This window comes from Astatotilapia calliptera, chromosome 7 (genome assembly GCF_900246225.1).
Source record: "Astatotilapia calliptera chromosome 7, fAstCal1.2, whole genome shotgun sequence".
NCBI classification, from domain to species: Eukaryota; Metazoa; Chordata; class Actinopteri; order Cichliformes; family Cichlidae; genus Astatotilapia; species Astatotilapia calliptera.
The window spans coordinates 29,588,213-29,594,212 of NC_039308.1; the positions used below are offsets into that span (position 1 = coordinate 29,588,213).

At 38.7% G+C, this 6,000-nt stretch overlaps 1 protein-coding gene across 1 annotated transcript in view; it reads right to left on the reverse strand.

Moving 5' to 3' along the window:
• lpar1 (lysophosphatidic acid receptor 1) overlaps positions 1 to 5,353 on the reverse strand; it is a 43,114-nt gene extending 37,761 nt beyond the window's left edge. The window contains exon 1 of the mRNA XM_026174246.1: positions 4,811 to 5,353. The gene's annotated coding sequence lies outside the window, so the exon portion shown is untranslated. The remainder of the gene's footprint in view (positions 1 to 4,810) is intronic.
• Positions 5,354 to 6,000: the final 647 nt, after the last annotated feature.

Genomic DNA, 6,000 nt, shown 5'->3' on the forward strand with positions numbered 1-6,000 from the left:
AAAACATGTACTGTATGCATCCAAAACACTTTGCAGTAAATACACATCTACCCTTTGTGCAAGTGATTGTGTATTCTAACCTAATTCATGTAATCTTTCTGGGTAAATATTGGGTCCATTTTCTTTTCTGTTAGCACCAGCTAAACTGTGGATTGAAAAAACAATACCTTACATGATGACAGCATAATAATATGTACACACTGATAGTTGTGAGCAGTTTGTGTATAGATTTACCAAACTGTGCAAATCTGCTTTCTTTAAATATTTATGAATGTTTCCAGCATGCCATGACGTTATCTGAAGTTCGTTTGGAATATACAGTAACTACATTAACATCAAATATATTTACTTCCCAAAACAACATTCATTGTGTATCACTGTAGCCATGCAATCACAGTAGTGTTAATCTGACAGCTGTCAGTTTCCTGTCAAAACCACAATTTCTTTTTTCCATTTATCTAAGGTAAAAAAATGAATTGTAAAGGTAGAAGATGGCAACAAACCTCCCTGTGGATAAACAGAAGAAATGGCTACATACATTGAGAAAAACAAACGACTGCTTCCAAATAAGTAGTTATGAGCAAATTCTATCAAAGTCTATCTATTAAAAGCCAAAGGTAATGTTTTCAGAAGATGAGATATACAGCTATAATTACTTGATCCCAGAACCAAGAACAAGCTGAAGTTTGAGAGATATTTTCAGATATTGTTTATGTTATTGACAGTAACTGATAATAAAATATATCACAACTACTGTATTCATTTTAGATTTAAGGTCCTTATTGCATCATTTTTTAAATTTTGATTAATTAACTTCACAGTAATGTTCAAAGACTGTGCAGACACTGAGGAGCATAATATCTGTAACTCATGTTAATAAGAATGCATGTGTATGTAAGTAAAAGTCAAGATAACTTCAGAGAGAGTATCAGTGATTCTAAAACCATTTATAACTATTTGTTCTATCTTTTGTATATTTTTTATAGCTGTGAACAGCCTATTTTGAATTACTTCCCTGTTTAAATGGCCCTTGAAGAAATTTCTTTTCTGCAGCAACTGCTCACACATTCATGCAGGTTGCTGCATTAATGTGGAAACAATCTGGACCTATGGAGTAAGAATGGGTGGAATGCAGTTCCTTAGAATAGGGGGAGGAAAAATCAGGGTTCCAGTAATCACAACACAGATGTTTCAAGAACCCAGGCTTTTGATGGACGTCAAAGCTCATGACGGGAAACATAAAGCAGTCATCTTCAGGGGAGACAGTAAGTCTTTGCAATGGGAGTTCTGTTTAGTTTGATAAAAGAGGTCAGAAGTCAAAAGAATCAACTTCTCTGGAATGACTTTCAGATGAGTATGTTTCTGTAACCCCATCAAATCTATCAACAACAACTTTAAGGGCTAAGAACCCGAGGTGCTTCTCTGAGCCTCTTTGCTTTACCCATATTTTAAGTGCACTTGACTAGTAAATAAAAATGTTTGTGGCCTATATATATATCTAAATCTATATATAGACAAAGTATCATTCAACAAAAGCACTCAAACACTGTCACTTTAAATCATCATCAACTGTTTTTTAATACAATGGCATCATAAGTCTTTTACACTTATCTGTTTTTTTTTCCTGCTTGTTGTATGACACTATCATCTCTCACTTTCTCTCTTCCCGAGTTATGTCTTAATTTTACAACACTCTACAGTAGCTGTGTAAGTTGTAAAATGTTGCACTAAATTAATTTGGTTTGTGTGTCACAGAGTGCTGCAGCTACTTGAAAATGTTATTTTTGTTACCATAAGATGATGCTAAATGAAAAAAAGCAGATTTATACAGTTGTTGTTTTTTAAATAAGTACTTGAGAATGACTTAAATAAGCTATATCAAGAGTGAACAAATTGACCTAGTTCAGTAAATAAGAACTATGTGGCTCACTACACTACTGAAGAATTTCCCAGAAAAGAAATGTCCAAAAAATGTGAGATTTTGTATATATGACAATAATTGAACCACTGTGCTTGTTGGATTGATCTCCTGTTTCTTAGTTTTTTTTATGATCAGATTAAAATCTAACTTATCCACACTATCCATCAAATAAGTAAATAAAACTAAATCGATATTCAACAAACTATTAAAGAGAAATCTTTCATTCTGGTTGCTTAAGGCTGTAAGAAATGTCGAGAATGTCGAATCCATGATTAAAGTCGCTTCAAAGGCTACGTCCACACTAGCCCGGATGGATTTGAAAACGGCGTTTTCGTCTGAAAACGCTCTGCGTCCACACTAGCGTTTTCAGTCGTTTTCACAGAGTTGTGCGTCCACATTGAAAACGCTTACGTTCCAGTCCTGCGCATGCGCAAATGCGAGTGAGAATTAAAGAATTTGAAGAAAAGCTATCTGGAGCATGTACAAACTGATAGTAATCTTTTTTAGGGCTGTCAAAATTGAGAGCAATCAAAACAACTGCTGTACAATGCCCTCCGCTATCTTTGTTTAATTGGTCACATGACTGCGTCACATGACTAAAACGCATCATCGTTTAAGAAAGTCTGCGCTTTCGAGTGTCTACACTGTGAAGGGACAGCTCCGTTTTGAAATGTATTCATTTTCGAGAGCGTTTTCAAAACGCTGCGTTTTCCTTGGGGAAAATGCCGTCTCAGTGTGGACGGGAGGCCAAAACGGAGAGAAAACTATGCGTTTTCAAACAAAAACGCATTAGTGTGGATGCAGCCAAAGTCATTTGAAATCTCTCTTCAGGAGTGCTAATGGTCCTATCACTCTCTTTAGCATCAAAGACCCCCTGAGACCTGTGACAGCGGGTGGTAGGTAAGCAGTGGTCTCACTCTCTCTTGTGAATACACAAATAAACACACCCACTCAGACACAGAGACACCATTTGAGTCCCAAATTAGTGTTAATCAGGAAACATCAAAAGGGAGTGACAGCATGTATCAAGCACCTTTTTTCTCTTACAGCAGGCCTTCTCAATCAGTTCAAATTTACTTTGATGACACAGAAACCCTGCGGTCTTATCACATATCTTGGGTGCATGTGGAAACTTTGATAAAAAAAAGGAAGGTCATGAACTTAATAAACTTTTCTGGTCAAGTTTCAAGGTTTTTTTGGTGGGTGTATAACATTCTTCAAAACAATAATAATACTTTAGAAGGAATAGGCATATAATGAGCAAACTGCCAATAACAGGAACTAAAAGGAGCCAGTAAAACGCATCACATCTCATCGCATCGCATCACACAGCTGTGAAGTCTTTTGTCACTTTCCAAGCAAGAACACAGCCAACTGTGTTTATTTGAATGCATGACCCAGGCTAAGGTAACAGAAATCCATCCCTGAGGTCTGTGGAGATTGATGACAAACCAGATGTGTGTGGCTCAAAAGAGCTCTTTCAGGAAACATAAAAGTACTCAGTTATGCCTTTTTATCTCTTGTATAGATGTGAAATGGTTCATCTTCAAATGGAAATTTGCCATGGGGAGTTTTGACTAAGAAAATTCAAGTAAGGACAGAACTCAATGGCTTCATTTCACCCTATATCATCTAGAACATCTTAACTCAGCTTAATTGTTGGGCAAGTTAAAGTTTGAGCAAACCTGTTCTAAATTAAGTCCCACGGGTCTCAAGGGAGATTCAGATTTTTCCATTAAGAGTGTTTCACAGTGCCAATAACAGAAACAGAGCTTTTAAGACGTGCTTTTGTCCGATAACAGTCAGCAAGGTCCCCACAAGAGCTGTTTCATGTATATTTATCTCCAGTTTGTTATGCATGACTTATTATGACTAACCGACAAACAACACAGCATCTGATCAGAACCTGTCAGATGAAAAAAAAAAAAACCCAAGCATTCCATCCCAGTTGGTCTTAAGATGTTGGAATTATTGCTCCTTTTGACTTTTAGACTACAAGTTGGACCTCTGAGCTATCCATCTCTGCCATAACAGGTGAAGCCTGTGTACCCTAAATTCATACAGTTAAACTTAACTATCTTGTGTTCGATAAATAACTAAATCACTTTGTTTCCCGAAGGTGTTACTAACGTCTGCTAAAATTGTAACAGTTACAGTTGATTTTTAGGGCTTGAGTAGGGTGGATTGACGCCTGCCGGCAGAAGACAGAGTCAAGGCGTTTTCTTTGGAAAGACGCCAGCACTACAAGAAATGCTTCAACATGCTGCTGGTGGTTTGGTCATCTGTAATACTCACACTGACAGCACAAGTGTTTTCTCTTGAATAACCGATGCTGGTTAGAATGAGTTTAGATTTGATTTGGGGGAGGAAGACGCAGAGATTCGATAAAGAAATCTAAAATAAGATCATAAGAACACATTCTCTATAACGAGATCAGCGTGGAAAATCTAAACAGATGTCAGCCTTTATAAACTCCTACACCCAACGCCCATTTATTTTTTTCCTCTCACTCCCATTTACAAGTGTTGTTCCAATCCCAGAGTTTGATAAAGAGCCCAGTTCTGGCGCAACAAGTCCTTCATTCCAGCCGCGTCCCTGTTCTCACATCCTCTATAGACGCACAACTGCGCGTCTCCCGTTGAAATAACGGTGCGCTGAGGGGCTCCAGGCATCTGCTAATACCATCAAAGCCTTTATCTGAACTGACTGCTCTATCGCCACGTCTACGTGGCAGGTATACTTTTGATTATGAAAAGATGCCCACTCTTAGGCATATGTGCATAGTAAGACAGCGGTCCACATAAACCTATACATGTACCCCCTCTATGTAACAAATGTTAAATTGTGGGGAAAACTCTCAATAGTGAGGATAAGATATCAAATACTTACAGTGTCCTGCATGCAGTGAGAGCAGTGGGTAGGTGGTTTAGCTTACTCCCTGACTGGTTCCTGGATGTCCAACTCAAGTTTGATCCGGAGTGTCTAAAATTCCTCCAACAGACAACTCATACAGACTCTGCCTGCGCAACTCTGAAGTCAACGCCGCAGCGGTGTAATATAAGATTTAAAATCCAACATGCAGCCAGGTAACCCTTTCATTTTATGTCCGTGCAGGGGAAAAAAGCGAAAGATCGGTCAAAGTTTCCCACCGCTATGTCCCGATTTTGTTTGTTTTTTGGCTTTGTTGTTTTTTGGCTGTTTTTTTTTTTCAAAAATGCAAGTTGTTTTAATTTCCCCCCCAGATATCGAAGCCTTTGCGCTCTCTGCTTCGTCTCCGTGCCTCTCTGCGCTGGCGCGGCTCTCTCCTTCTCTCTCTCTCTCTCACCCTCTCTGTCTCTCTGGCCGACAGACTGCCACACAGACTGCACAGGACGGGACCTTTGTCCGCATGTGACGTCACTCACACACACAAGCCGACACGCTGATAGAAATGTCATATCTTTTATCAAGACAGGACTACATGCACATTGCAATTTTATTTAGAGAACAGGATGACACACAGTTACAAACACGGTGATGGCTGCACACTGAAATACAGTGCACAGAATACACAAGCAGCTTTAATACAGCTGAGTGCGTCACATAGCGTCACATAGCACTGTCTGCTCCATTCCCACAGCTTAGACTAAGTAGTTTCTTGAAATGTCCCTCTATAATCCAAGTGCAAACAATATATACCGAAAGGTACCATAACCGGAGCTTTTTCTTTGTGTCTTGATCTCGACAGATCAAAGTGAATTTTATATTTTGCAAACTAGCACCTAGTTAAAAATAAAAAAGCTCTCTTTCGCCCGTATGCTCTCACAAGTTGTTCCTCTTTAGTGAGCCAGAAAGCTAAACAAGTAGAGTGAATATTCATTAGCTAGTGAAAAGAAGTATGTCTATTTGTCTGAATTGCCTGTGAATAACTGCATTTCATTTGAAATAGGGCTTCATGAGTTATACTAGAAAATCAACAAGTTGTTCAGTTTGCACTGCATGCATAGTGGTGTATTGGCCTTGACCCCCTTATGCTATTGTAACCCAGGTCCCACGTAGCTATGGTAAAGCTAGAGTATATAGTACAATGAGACTGGGCC